General features: G+C 43.9%; 1 protein-coding gene across 4 annotated transcripts in view; it reads right to left on the bottom strand.

Moving 5' to 3' along the window:
• TMEFF1 (transmembrane protein with EGF like and two follistatin like domains 1) overlaps positions 1-14,500 on the bottom strand; it is a 146,007-nt gene extending 131,507 nt beyond the window's left edge. Inside the window, exons 1-2 of one of the 4 annotated variants that reach the window (XM_059925189.1) lie at positions 14,452-14,500; positions 14,158-14,363 (exon numbers count right to left, since the gene is read on the bottom strand). The gene's annotated coding sequence lies outside the window, so the exon portion shown is untranslated. Of the gene's footprint in view, positions 1-2,472; positions 2,562-2,652; positions 2,786-14,157; positions 14,364-14,451 lie in introns of those variants that run through there. The other 3 variants (XM_059925191.1, XM_059925187.1, XM_059925188.1) reach the window with 3 other exon arrangements.
• Positions 14,501-15,075: the final 575 nt, after the last annotated feature.

The following is a 15,075-nucleotide window of genomic DNA, read 5'->3' as shown; positions in this document are numbered from 1 at the left end:
AACCCGGCCAGACGAAACTCACCTTCGTGCCCTTGAACCTACTGCGTTCTCATGCCTCTGCGCATGGGGCCTCCTCTGGCTGGAATTCTTTACCCCAAGATCCACCAAGGGCTCATCTTCAACCCTCAAGGTCCAACTCTCATGAAATTTTTGTGAAGCCTTCCTCAACTAATACCCAGGCTATTATGTTTATTTTATTTATAACAGCTTCCTCCTAAAATGAGTTTAAGGCAGCTTACAAACTACGTACACGCTGCAACTAGATTTTTTTTTAAGAGAGAGGATATCGGGGCAAAGAGAAGACAGAGGTAAAAAAGATAGAAGTTAGGAATTTGTGTAGCATTCAAAACCTCTGTGATAACGTTTCATCTTGTTAAATCTTGTTAAAGAGGTAGATTAGCCCTGAGTATTCTATCCAGAATGAATGAGTTACTCTTCTCTGAGCTCACTGCCAGTTGTATATGATTGTACTTCCCATATTTTCTGTGATTTGCTCATTGTGTCCATCTCCCTCACTAGGCTGGGAAATTCCTAAGGGAAACACATAATTTCTGACTCATCTCTCTCCCCAGCATGAAGCATATGACTCAGCATAAGACTGGTGCTCAGCAGACAAGCATTAAACAACTGTCACCATGGACAGGGAAAAAGGTCCTAGTGCTTGTTGAGCTCCCTACCAGGCATTTGAAAAAACATTCTTTAATCCTCACCAAAAAATTACATGGCGGAGAAATAGCAGACCTAGGATTCGAACCTCCCACTGTCTGTCTCTCCAAAGCAACTGCTCTTTTTACTAGGCACACGGCTCCCTACTTTCACCATCACTATGTGCCCAAACACCCCCTCCTTCAAGTCCTGGTTTTAAAACAACCCTTCTCTAAGAAGCCTTTCCTGCTCCCTCAGGAGAAAAGTCAGCCTGAGTTCAGCCCCGACCTTAAACAACACTCAAGTAAGACACGGTCACAGTCGGGAGAGGAAGGGGTGCCTTCTGGGTAGCCGAGCACTAGTGGGCCGGGTGGGTGTTCTTCAGATGGTGTTGTGGGTCCTCAGCTCTCCTTCTACCCCCTGCCCCTGGGTGCAATGCCTGGGCCTTCCTGCCTTTCTCTTCCTTCTTCAGGGTCCAAAGCCTTCCAGTTCTCCCCATTTCAAACTGAACCCCAAAATAATCTCCTCAGGCCCATTGCTTCTCTAACCAAGGGAACTGTATTCAAACATACTCCATTACATCAGTTCAGCCTTTGTACTGATATTTTAAGCATCTTACCAGTCTTCAGGGTTGTTGAGCATCCCAATTGCCTCAAACATAGTAAAAGAATTTCAAGAATCATGAGAAGCGACCATTACATTTTACGAGGCCCCGTCACCTGGCGCTCAACCCATCTGAATACTTTTGGGATGTCCTGGGAATAAGAAGAGACAATCCACCGATCTCACCCCAGGATCCCTCCCCCCTCTCTCCTCCCAGACAGGATGCGTGGTCTCTAAGGGCAGGATGGAATCCTGGTCCAGAAAACTGCTGGGGTGGTAGACGCTGGTCCCTTCCTCCATATCCTCTTCCAGAGCTTCAGAATCCTCCCTTCTCATCCCTGTCCACCCCTGTCTCTCTGGCCCCAAACTCCCCTAGCAGTCCTCAGTCCTAACTCAGGAACTATGTTTTTGAATTAATATTCAACAATTTCCTTGGTAACACAATTGACTTATCTGACATACTAAAATGCACGCCCCTGGCCCTGATATTATCCTACCTCCTGGTTTTAAATGCGTAACAAATATATCCTATAACCACTCTCCTGACACTGCAGGAACATCTGTGATCTTAAATGTTACCATACCTAAGAATCACCCAATCTCCTGAATCAGAATAGGGAGACTAAATTTTCTCTATTTCCTACTCCTAAATAAAAATTACTCGTGCAATTTACAGTAGCTACATCACAGAGCCAGTGTGATGACTTAATTAGATAACTCATGCCAACTGTTTGGTACCTAGGGCCTGGTATATAGAAAGTGCTCAATATTTAGCTATGATCATTTACGTACATTATCTCTCACAATAGCACCTGAGGGTAGGCATTACACCACGCACTCCCCTGCCACCATCCCTCCCCCCATCTCACCCCCATTTACAGAAGCAGGAGCCAAGGCTCGGAGCAAAGGAGATTTCCCAAGGTCAGGCGGGCACCGATGTGATGTTCGGCCCTCAGCCTCCGAGTGAGGGACCCCTCCCATTACACCCCTGTAAGGGACACAAGGGGTCTTAAAGGAGACGAGTATGGAAAAGCGCGAGCACAGTGCCCGGCGTACAGTGGGGACCCCGGGATAGGAAGACCCCGGCACTGCGAGTCATCCGGATTCCTCCCAAGCGGCTCCTCCACTCCCGGAGTCCAGAGTCCCCCGACCTCGGGTGCGACACTGAATCTCCCCGAGGTCCGCGCCCTGGGGCTTTGTACGCCGCAGGCCGGCCCCACTCACCGAGTCCCATCGCGGCGCGCGGAGGTGGCAGCCGGGCCTGCGGGGCAGGGGTCGTGGCGCCTGGGCCGGAAGCCCGCCCTGCCGGCCGCGCGGCCCCCGCACGTCTGGCCCGCGCCTCCCGCCTGACCCTCGCCCGCGCCCCCGCCTCGCTGCGGCCCGCCCGGCGGGCCAGCCTCCTACCTGCAGCGGCGGCGCAGCGGCCACGGCGATCGGGGGAGGGGCCGGCGAGATGCGAGCGCGGGCGGCCTCGGCTCCTCTCGCAGGCTGGGCGGCCGGGAGGGCCGCGGGCTCCGGAGCGCCGGGCGGCGGCGGCGCGCCCCCGGCCGGTCAGGCCCCACCGCGCGCGCAGCGGCCACAAAGCCCGGGAGCCGCCGCCCCCTCGCGGGCCGCCCGCCGCCTGCGGGTCCGCAGGCGCCGAGGAGGGCGGGAGCGCGGCCCCGCGCAGTCCCCACCTCCCCCACCCCTGGTCGCGGGCCTCCCCCGAGGTTCGGGGCGGGGCGCAGGGGGTCCCCCGCCTACCCACCCCTCTCCCTCCTGGCTGACATTCTTGTGCTGATTGAGTTCTCTCTTCCCACCTTTGCGGACGAGCTCCTGAAGGACTTGAAAAACTGTTTCATTTCCATGAACAACAAAAGAATGTTATTTGTCGCAAGGTATTTGGCGGCCATGGACGCGAATTAGCCCAGTCCAAACCCCCTGTCTGAGAAAGGCCCCTTTTCTTTCGGGACACCCTGCTACTTGAGTAGACAACCCTCCTTGGCTGGGTTCATCACGGAGTTGTGTTTTGTTTTGTTTTGTTTTTTAATTTGCGGGATGTCTCCCCCTAGGCTGCAGAGACTGTACCCTCTGCAGCCCAGGACCTGGTTCAGACACTGTGCGATGAGTAAGTGGAAATTTGTGCGCGGATGAATGAATGCACGACAGATGGAACTCTAGGACAAGGCACCTTTCATCGTGCCGCCACAAGGATGAGGGCTAGGTGTTTCTTTTGCCCTGTATCCATTGGGAAGATTCCAAGCTCAGAAGGGCACAGAGGGCTGCTGAACTTTCTCTTGTTATAATCGACGTGAAATTCAGATAACATAAAAATAGCCACTTTAAAGTCAACAACCCAGTGGCGTTTATTACATTCACAATGTTAAGCAACCACACTATCTCTATCTAATTCTGAAACATTTATCACCCCAAAAGGAAACCCCCTACCCATTAAGCAGTCACCCTCTATCCCTCCCTCTCCCCAACCAGGGGTAACCACTAATTTATTTTCTGTCTCTCTGGATTTGGCTATTCTAGACATTTCATATCAATGGAATCATACAATATGTAGTCTTTTGTGTCTGGCTTCTTTCACTTAGCATGATGTTTTCAAGGTTCATCCAGATTGTAGCATGTATCAGTACTTCATTCCTTTTCATGGCTAAATAATTGTATGTATACCACAGTGCGTTTGTACATGTATCCATTGATGGATATTTGTGTTATTTCCACCCTTTGACTACTGTGAATAGTGCTGCTCTGAACATGCCTGTAAACGTATTTGTCTGTATATCTGGTTTTCAGTTCTTTAGGGTATATACCTAGGAGCGGGCTTGCTGGGTCATATGGTAATTCTATGTTTAACTTTTTGAGGAACTGCCAAAAAGATTTTCCATAGTGGCTAAGTGAATGATTTTACATTCCCACCAGCAATGTATGAGGGTTCCAAATTCTCCACCACCTCACCAACACTCGCTATTTTTTCATTTTTTAAAAATTTCTTGACTATATGTGAGGCTACTGCCACCCTCCCAGCTCCCATGACCCACAGACCCACTTGGCTGAGAGGCTGAGAGGCTGAGCCAGGTCTTTTGACTACAAAGAAACACCCAAACACTTCTAGGGGTCAGAAGCACCAATAAAAATAAAGACCCTTACTATAACTTAGACTTATACTGCTCCTTGTTCATTATTTTAACAAATTTGTCTGGTGTCCAAGAAGCTTTGAAATTGTCCAGAGAACTTGGAAACTAAGACCATCCCGAGAGAGTTACTATTGGCAAACAAACTTTATGACACTCACCTCACTGGAACCCAAGGCAGTACACCATTTCCACTTCGAGTTTTGCACCCTAGTGCCACGTTAGACGTCTATGAAGATTTCCTTCTAAAATGAGGATACAGCCAAGGGAAAACTATTGGGGTGTGAAAACAGTCAATTCAGATTGGAAATCTGATTGACAGGTGGTACAGTAAGGGAAAAGAAAGCAATGAATTTAACAGACAGACAGGGGCCTGAATCCTGACTTTACTGCTTATACTTTGTGAACTAAGTTAACCACTTAGAATCTCAGGTTTTTCATTTCTAAGGTGAGAATAATGATACTTACCTGGCAGGGTGATGAAAGCTTCTAGTCTTGACTTTAATACATGATCAGTACCATTATTATTACTGCATGTTTTCAGCATTGTTATTATTGTTTAAAATAATAATATTTTAAATAATGATGATTGACATGAGCCACATGCAGAAATGCTGCTAAGGAAACAGAAACTCCTATCTAATCATGTGTCTCCCCCTCAAATCAAGAGAGTAAACTATCTCCAAAACTAATGTGACAAGGGCATCTTGTAATGTGTGTAATGTGGTCACTGCCCTCCCAGCTGTCTCCTTGTTCCCTTATTTCCCTCCTTGTTCCCTGCCCTTGGACAAGCTTCTTAACCCTCCTGAGTCTTATCTGTAAAGTGATGTAACAATACCTACTTAACAGGGTTGTTTGAGGATTCAGTAAGGTATTTATAAAAGGCTTAGTACTGTGCAAGTTACATAGAAAACACTCAATAAATGTTATCTATTATTTATTATTAATAATAAAGTTGCTATAACTTCTCTGTAGAAAGAGTCAATAGAAGGGTGGAGCCTACACAGAGTCTAATAAAAGGAAGCCTTTCAAGAGAACCCATCTGTGTGACTTGTCCCTTCCTCAAGAGCAGGAGGGCCATTCCAGTGATGGAGGTGAGTGATGCATTGCACTCTGATAGCTTGTTGAGAATAACTCTGAAAACAGTTTCTCCTTTGCTCAGATCCAGTCTCACCAAGCAGACTTGACATAGGAGTTGGTTTCTACATAAGTTTTCTTAAGGGAGGGAAAATGCACTGATCATCCAACCTGAATACTCCACAGTTTTAAGAAAGTACAGTTCTCTTAATACATTGAGGTTTAGTTTATCCAACCATTTTGACTGCTCAGATCCAGTATCCCTAAAATTGAATTAAGTATGGACATTAGAGACAACTTTAATCAGGCTTTCTTAGTGGCAAGGAAGAGATTCATTCAAACTCGCTAAAGGGAAAGGTGTTTATTGAATTTTAGGTGAATTTGAAATACAGGAACAACCAAAGTTACATAGGACCTCACAGAAACCTAAGAGCCACTAGGAACCAATTTTTCTCTCTCTCATTTGAGGTCAGTGTGTCTTTCTATGTCTCCACCTCTGACTTCCTTTGTCTCTCTGTCTCCCTCTTTGTCTTGTTACATCTTTGTCTCTCTCTGGATATATGCTCCTTCTTCCCTACCTCTCAGCCTGCTCCCTCTGCTTACTCACCTGCACTTGGCCATCATGGACTCCCCAGCCTAGGGTAGAAACCAACTGCTCGTCTGTTGGTTCATATTGACCTACACAAAAAAATGTGATTGGCCCAGCTCATCATTTCAAGATAGGATGCAAGTTGGCAGCCTATGAATTGATTGCTTTTGGACTAGAAGTCTGCTTTAACTCAATCAGCTGTTATGAGATGGAAGGGAGGTATCATCTGGTACAAAAATAACCACCGCACACAGCAGAGACTGGGAGTAGGGGTATTCACCAGAAGCTGGCATGGGTGGATAGATGCACTGAAATCATTCTATTAATATGACCATACTTTCTGAACCAAATGTCAGAATAAATAGTATAAAAAGTATTTGCAGGGACTTCCCTGGCGGTCCAGTGGTTAAGATTCCACTCTTCCACTACAGCGGGCATGGGTTCCATCCCTGGTCCAGGAACTAAGCTCCCTCATGCCGCGTGGTGTGGCCAAAAAAAAAAAAAAAAAATTATTTGCAATCCACTCTCTAACGGTAGAGACAGTCTGAGGTATAGTTCAAATACTGAAATCTCAGAACTTCTGAAGCATTTTGATAGCTAATGACAACAGACCAAGACTTTTGAAATTGAGACTTTCCTGAAAAATCTTAGTCACCGTAAGATGGTGAGTGATCTTATAAAGCAGAATACCTACATCACAGAATTGTTGAGAGCATTAAATGAGTAACATATATAAATCACTTTAGTAGTTCCTATATAAATGTTATTATCACATAATAGAAGACTGGATAGCCCTTAATCTATGGTGACCCCACCAAGATACAGCTATCCTGTTAGGCAGTCTCTGGCTGCTAGACAATCTGTCTCTTTGCACATTTCTCTTCAAACATAACATCAAACACCAGACAAGTAGGAGAATAGTTTTTAGGAAGCTTCAGAGGCTGGCAGTGATGCTTTCCACTAAGTACATAGAGTTGATTTTTTATCTGAACATCCCCTTCCCTAAATTGGAGAAGGGCAGACTATTCTTCAGATGGCTAGATAGATCCAAATATCTTTTGTAAGACATGAGCATGGAGAAAAACAAAAATGTCTCAACTTACAGGATCCAGCTGTCCAGGGAAGGAATGAGGGGTGAGGAGCTGGGAGTGCTGAACAAGAGCATACAGGTGGAGTCGTTAGGAGACCAAAAGCTACTGCTGATGGAGCAACCTAGAAGAGTGCCAGGTCAGAAAGTGATGGGCTATCAGGGCCAGAATGAAATACAGGCTGCATGAATATTCCAGAACTCATGGATTTCAAATGCCTATACTCTACCTTTCCATGAGACCCACCTTGTCTATTTTAAAGTGGCTGGATTTGCAAGCTACTGGCCGCTGGAACTGCTGGTGCCACAGCAATTTGATGTTGAGGTGGTTTTGGTGAACATGCTATCAGTATCTAGGTTTATTAGTTACTCACTGTGGTGTAACAAGTTACCAGAATTGAGAGGCTTAAACCAATGAACATGTATTCTCTCACAGTTTCTGTGGGTCATGAAGCTTATCTAAACAGTTCTGCCTTGGGGTCTATTACAAGGTCACAGTCAAGATGTCAGCTGGGGCAAGAGGCAGGTTCTAGTTTGTCCTCGAGGGTCCCAGTGTTCTTTGTGGGCCCAAATTTGCCCTGGAAGGTTCTAGTTTGTCCTTGATCTTGTCCACATCCAGCTTTCCTTCCCAACTGCCAATCTGGCTGACCTACAGTGACTTCAGGCTCAACACCAAACTCGAGGCAACAGCAGCCTACATAGACTTCCACCAGCTGCCACAGTTGCATGAGGTCTAACCCCTTTTAAATGTCTGAAGACACTGCTACAAGCCTGTGTTACTTTTCATAGAGCTGCTTGAAACTGTTCTACATTTCTTTTTTTTTTTAAGATTTATTTATTATTCATTTATTTATTTTTTGGCTGTGTTGGGTCTTAGTTGTGCCATGCAGGCTCTTTCGTGGCAGCGCGCAGGCTTCTCTCTAGTTGTGGCGGGCAGGTTTTCTCTTCTCTAGTTGTGGCGTGCAAGCTCCAGGGTACATGGGCTCTGTAGTTGCAGCACGTGGGTTCCAGAGCACGTGGGCTCTGTAGTTTGCAGCACACAGGCTCTCTAGTTGAGGCACATGGGCTCAGTAGTTGTGGCACACGGGCTTAGTTGCCCCGTAGCATGTGGGATCTTAATTCCCTGACCAGGGATCGAACCCGTGTCCCCTGCATTGTAAGGTGTATTCTTTACCACTGGACCACGAGGGAAGACCCTGTTCTACATTTCTAGACCTACTCTGCCACTAATAGGCTGTGAAATCTTGGGGAAGAGGTTTAGTGTCTGAAAAATGAAGAGTTTGGTTTAGATCCCTAATTGTAGCTTCAATATTAGTTGCTACTACTCTCTGTTTTTCACTATCAAATTTCTAACTCAGCAATTCCACTTCTAGGTCCTCTCCTAGAAAAACATTTGCCTGTGATTACAAAGAGGCATGTTTATTGCAGCTTTGATAATGGAAAATAAAGGAAGGTATAGAGAGGAGACAAAGGAAGAGAGATGGAGAGGAAGAGGGAGGGAGAGGGAGGGGGGAGGGAAGGAAAGAAAGAAAGAAAGGAGGGAGGGAAGGAAGGGAGGGAGGGAGGGAGGGGACTTCCCCAGTGGTCCAGTGGTTAAGACTGCACTTCCACTGCAGGGGGTTGGGGTTCAGGGAACTATGATCCCACATGCCCCGCGGTGCGGCCAAAATTCAAAATAAAAAAAAAACAGAAGGAGGGGCAGGGAGAGAAGGGAAAAATCACTGGAAGCAACCTAAAAGTCCATCAATAGGGAATGCTTCAATAAACTATGGTACTTCATAGGACTGACAAAGCAGTGTATGATGTGTTTGTTTGCTTATTTTTCTTTTGTTCTATTTTATGCAGCCATTTTGACTCCACAGTTTTAGACCTGGTCAACATTTTAGTCCTGGGCATATTCTCACCAAGGACATTTTGATCCAACAAAGAGTTAGCTTGCTCTTAACTCTACTGTGAGTATGAGTAGTTAGTATTACTATGGGCAAAGCTAAAAAAGCAATAGGTCAATGAAAAATGACACGGAAATATTATTCTTCTGGAGTATCTGAAAGGATTTGCTTACAACATTCTCATAAGTTAATCAATAATTAACTAAAGATGTCACTATGTTGTCCAATTCATAATCAGTATTTCTGGCAGAAATAATCAATACAAAATAAAATTGACAAAGGCTAAAACTGCATATGGCAAATGTCAGATCTGCTAACCTCGACTTGGGAAAACAGGACTTGCTAGATACACTGTTCACAAACTAGCACTCAAAATGGCAGAAAAGCTAATCAATTAAATTTAAAATAGAAAATTTTCATAGAAAAGAATTGATCCTGTTAATTCTATTAATTATAATTTCAGTAAAATCGAAATGTAAAAATTTGGAAATCATTTAACTGTGCTCGCTGGCCAAGGAATTAAATGAGTGTGATAGAACTGACTCCAGAAAATATATTCTCAACAAAAATTTGTGAATGATTGTATAATTCCGACTGATATTCTTATGTTCTTAAACTTGTGTTCAAAATGTCCTTGAGTCAAAAAATAGCAGAGTCAAAATCCTGCTGTTAAAAAAGTCCTGGTTTCTCTCTACAGGCTCTATGCTCTCACATTTCTTCTTAGTTCTTAGAGTTAATTCTTACAGCCAGTGGTTTGAGAACCACTTCTGTAGCCAGATAAGAAAGGAGGGTCCAGTGCATACCAATTAAAATCCCCAAAGCATTTTTCATGGAATTTGACAAGTTGATTCTAAAATTCATCTGCAAGAGAAAATGTTCAAGAATAGTGAAGAAAGTTTTATTTTACTTTTTTGATCAGAGATGGGACTTGTCTTACCAGATAACAAAATATTCTATAAACTCATATAAATTAAACCTCCATGTTGCTATACAGGAATAGATAACTAAATCCAAGGACTAAAATAAAGCCCAAACATATTCTTGGACATGTGGGAATATCATATGTATAAACTATATGGAAAGGATTGATTAGTCCACAAATGGGGTTGAGATACTTAGCTATCCATTTACAAAGAAATAACATTTCTACTCTACATCATATTTAAAAAATTCCAGATGAATTTTAAAGCTACATGTAAAAGAATATTGTACAAGTATTAAAATAATATACAGAGGGCTTCCCTGGTGGCGCAGTGGTTGAGAATCCGCCTGCCAATGCAGGGGACATGGGTTCAAGCCCTGGTCCTGGAAGATCCCACATGCCACGGAGCAACTAAGCCCGTGCGCCACAACTACTGAGCCTGTGCTCTACAGCCCGCGTGCCAAGAGCCCGTGCTTGGCAACAAGAGAAGCCACCGCAATAAGAAGCCCGCACACCGCAATGAAGAGTAGCCCCCACTCACTGCAACTAGAGAAAGCCCGAATGCAGCAATGAAGAGCCAACGCAGCCAAAAATAAATTTTAAAAAATAATAATAATATACAGATCCTGTTTGTTTTATCAAAAAAGATACTTTCCCATATAAGATACAAAAAGCAAAGCTATACAAGGCACTATTGATACATTTAACTATGTAAAAATTGAATTCTACACTCAGAGTGCCCAGATCTTAGATTCTAATACCATTCTCCAATAAAAGGAACCAGGGTTCCTTGGAGAAATGGTTGGTTCTATTAATAGGGTAGGAAATATACAAGATGAGTCTGGAGAATTTTGTAGTGCCAGAAGATAAAGAAGAGCTAAACTACATACACACACACACATACACATTCACACACAGTTATGGGGATGTGTCAAAGAGACACAGGAGCCAATTGAAAAAGCACCATTGGCCATAGTTGTAACAATTTGAGCAATAATACAAATAAAGTAGTATTGAATTAGAACCCAAAGTATAAAATAAATATCGTAAGTCCATACATATATGATTGAATAAATAAGTAAATGAGGGAGAATAGATAAATCTGCCACGCCAAAGAATTCCAGCATAACTCCCCATTCCTTAAGTGTGGCCTGTGCACAGTGACTCTTCCAATGAGTACAGTATGTAAAGGGAGAAAAGGAAGAGTAACTTTATAGTGGATAAACCAAACAAACACTACCTCAGCCAGCTGATCAAGATTAATATCAATAGTGATAAGTCATGTTGATAGGCTTGAAATGAGGTGATAAGAAGGGCATTTTACCTCTGTGGTTTTCCTCCCCCAAACCCAAAACTCCAGTCTAATGATGAGAAAAACACCAGGTAAATCCCAACTGGGGGACAGAATACCTAACTAGTACTCCTTAAAATGACAAGGACATCAAAAACAAGGAAAGTCTGGAAACTTCTACAGCCAAGAGGATCATAAGGGGACATGATGACTAAAAATAATAATGTGCTATTGTGGATGGGACCCTGCAACAGAAAAAGGACATTAGGCAAAAACTAAAGAAATCTGAATACAGTATAAGCTTTAGTTAATAATAATGTATCAGTATTGGTTCATTAATTGTGACAAAGGTTCCATACTTAAGTGAGATGTTAACAATAGGAGAAACAGAGTGTGGAGGTATATAGCAACGCTGTACTATCTTTAGTTCACTGTGACCTTGACAATTTTGAGGAGTATCAGTCAGGTATCTTATAGGATGTTCCTCAGCTTTTCCCAGTATTAGACTGGAGTTATGGATTTGGGGGAGGACAGTAGCTATTAGAACTTTTAAATATGAAATTCTAGGAATCTTGAGAAATACTATTTGCACATATGGAAAAAAAGGCATGAAAAGGGGTTTACTGAAGCATTATTGGAAAAAAAAAGTGAAAACTTAACACCCATTGATAAGAAAATGATTAAACTATGGAATAGCCATAGTGTAGTACATCATATTTCATTGACTTCAGGACGTCATCAATTATAGACATCATTATTTTATGTATCATTGAAAAAAAAAATGCTCCTAATAAAACTATGACACAGGGACTTCCCTGGTGGCACAGTGGTTAAGAATCCACCTGCCAATGCAGGGGACACAGGTTCAAGCCCTGGTCCTGGAAGATCCCACACGCCACATAGCAATTAAGCCCGTGCACCACAACTACTGAGCCTGCGCTCTAGAGCCCGCGAGCCACAACTACTGAGCCCAAATGCCACAACTACTGAAGACCGCACGCCTAGAGCCCGTGCTCCGCATTAAAGAGTAGCCACCGTAATGAGAAGCCCGCGCACTGCAACGAAGAGTAGCTCCCGCTCGCCACAACTAGAGAAAGCCCGCCTGCAGCAACGAAGACCCAATGCAGCCAAAAATAAATAAATAAAATAAATTTTAAAAAATAAACAAACAAAAAAATAAACAAATAAAGCTTTCTTATCATTTATAATTTTTATTTTATACTTATTCAGAAGGCCACATGAAACTTAAGACATGGATTTTTAACTCCATATCATCCACATGCATACATTAAAATGAAAGTATTAATCAAATAAATTGATTAAAGCATATATAAATCTTCTTCTCAGAGTCTGAACCATCTGAATCATGTTTAGACTCAGCATCATCAATATTCCAGGCTGCTAACATCCATTCTGCAAGTTTTGAAGCATCTCCAGCAGGCGATGACAATTACATCACTACTGCTGCCTAGCTGACAGCAATTGTAAGATGCATACTAATTTTAGAGATAATAACATGTGAATGAAAAAGTGTGCCTTAGAATAATGAAACGAGGGTATTATGCAGCAGCTAAAGCAACCAAGGAAGTTTCACACAGGCCACCATGGAAAGTTCTAATTCATTCATATCGCCAAGGAAAACTAGCAAGTTGCAAAACATATATAGTGTGAGTTCATTTATGGAAACTCTATATTTCTGTGGCAGACACTGAAAATTCAGTTACCCAAAAGATATTCACAACTCGCTTTTACTGTGCCATTCTATAGTTTAGATACTTGAAAAGTAAATTACTTCCCTAGACTCCCATGTTGATAGAGGGGTCATGTGATACAGTATGGCCAGTGACTTGTAGGCAGATGTTCTGGTAGGCTTCCTTTCTTGAATTAAAATATAAAACTTCACAGGATGGCTTTGTCCTTTCCTGCTAATATGTGGACCCACCTTTAGAGAAGCAGCAATCACCTTGTGACCATGAGGACAAACCTGTGGATGGTGAAACCAAGACAGAAAGCCTGCTGGCTCTGAGCTCCTACCCCTGGGCTTCCTTTCGAATGAGACTAATAAACTGCTTCCTTTTGCTGGGTATTCAGTTGGCAGAATAAAGTCCTAACTGCTACAAGTCAGGGTAGGGCTAGATTTTTAAGTATCTGAACAAAATGCACAGTAAACTGATGAGTGGAGTTGGGAATAGAATTGGGAGGGGATGTTGGGGGAATTTCCCTTCATTTTTAATTTTTGAATTTTTTACAACGTAAAGGTATTCACGTATTACCTATGTAGCTAAAAGAATTATTTTTGTAAGATTTATGTCAGAAATGGAAAGAGACTCGCTGACAAGAAAGGCGCTTACAATGGGACAGCATCTCAGGCTGAGGCCTTTGTTCAAATGACTTAGGTCCAGAAAAGACAAAAAGCTTTTCCACTGAGCTATCAGTTTACTATCCATTCAAAAAGGTTAAGCTGGATTGCTTTATTTGTTCTTAGACAGTTTAGACTGCTTCATAGTGCATACTAGTTCCTTTTCTAAAGGCTCTCAAACTACCTTTTTTTGTTTGTTTTTGGCCGCGTGTCTTGCGGGGATCTTATTTTCCCAACCAGGAATCGAACCTGCGTCCTCTGCAGTGAAAGCGCGGCGTCCTAAGCACTGGACCGCCCGGGAATTCCCCTTATAAACTACCTTTGATATGATCCATCCTGGGTTTGATTGGTGCTCAGTAAAAGTCAAGATTACCAGAGTCCATTTTTCAAGATCTACTTTTTTCTCATTTCTAAAATCAGCACATTTTCCAGTCTTTAATTTCCTGTTACTGCTCATGTTCTCTGATATTTCCCAAAGACTACCAGCATAACAGTTGCATACAAAAGATCCTGGCACACAAAAAACATGATGATTCTTATGCTATTAACGTTCATGATAGTAATGGCACTTACCACTTATTGGGCATTTCCTTTGTGCCAGGCACTGTGCTAAGCACTTTACACACACTGTCTAATGTCATCTTCACAAAAGTCCCGTGAGCTCCATTTCACAGAAGTAGACCCTGAAGCTCGGGCAGGTAACTTGCCCAAAGCCACACAGAGGCACGCGGTGTCACAAGAGACTGCGACCTGCAAAGCACCAGCTCTTGACCACCAAGCTTAATTGAAAAAAAGGCAAAATCAGCAAAAGTGTAAACTCAGGTCAGTCCCCAACAGGTTCTCTTTGCGTACCCTTCAAACACTCACTAAGCTGCCCCACTTAGCCAGAGTTGACTGCCATTCCGATCCTTTCCGTGTTTCCCTTATCACCATCGCCTGAGCTCCGCAGGCTCCTCCCCTCCACTAGCCCGTAGCACCTTCTGCGCAAGCGCACTGTGGCCCGGAACTTGACTACGGCCCCGCGTGTCCCCGAGTGCTATCGAGCGGAGCCGAGCCGAGGGAGCGCGCCGAGCGGGGCCGCGCCCGGCGGTGGGCGGGGCCTGCGTGGAATGCGCAGAGTGACGCGAGCCTTGGATTTGCGAATGATGGCGGGGATTATATGGATTACACTTCTCGCCGGGGAGGAGCCACAAGAAGTTTCCATTGCACAAGTATTTCATCTACCCATCCATTTATTCCAGAAATATGTGTTAGTGGCTACTGTGTGCGGGTACCCACTTGGCATGAAGACTGTCCCCCCGGGGCTCCCCCACTTGATAGATACTAGAGAAAGTGCGAGAGCGGGGTTCCTTGAACCTCACCCCCACACTCCAACATCCACACAGGAGAATTCCTAATACTGTAGGAGGAAAAGCCGGCCCAGGTCAGGGTTCAGGTCTGCACCCACCTGGGAAATGGCCCCCAGGTTGTCTCTAGGCTTGTCATTCCGTG

This window comes from Balaenoptera ricei, chromosome 6, assembly GCF_028023285.1.
Source record: "Balaenoptera ricei isolate mBalRic1 chromosome 6, mBalRic1.hap2, whole genome shotgun sequence".
Taxonomy (NCBI): Eukaryota; Metazoa; Chordata; class Mammalia; order Artiodactyla; family Balaenopteridae; genus Balaenoptera; species Balaenoptera ricei.
The sequence above is the reverse complement of the archived record's forward strand: the minus strand, read 5'-3'. Positions and strand labels throughout refer to the sequence as shown.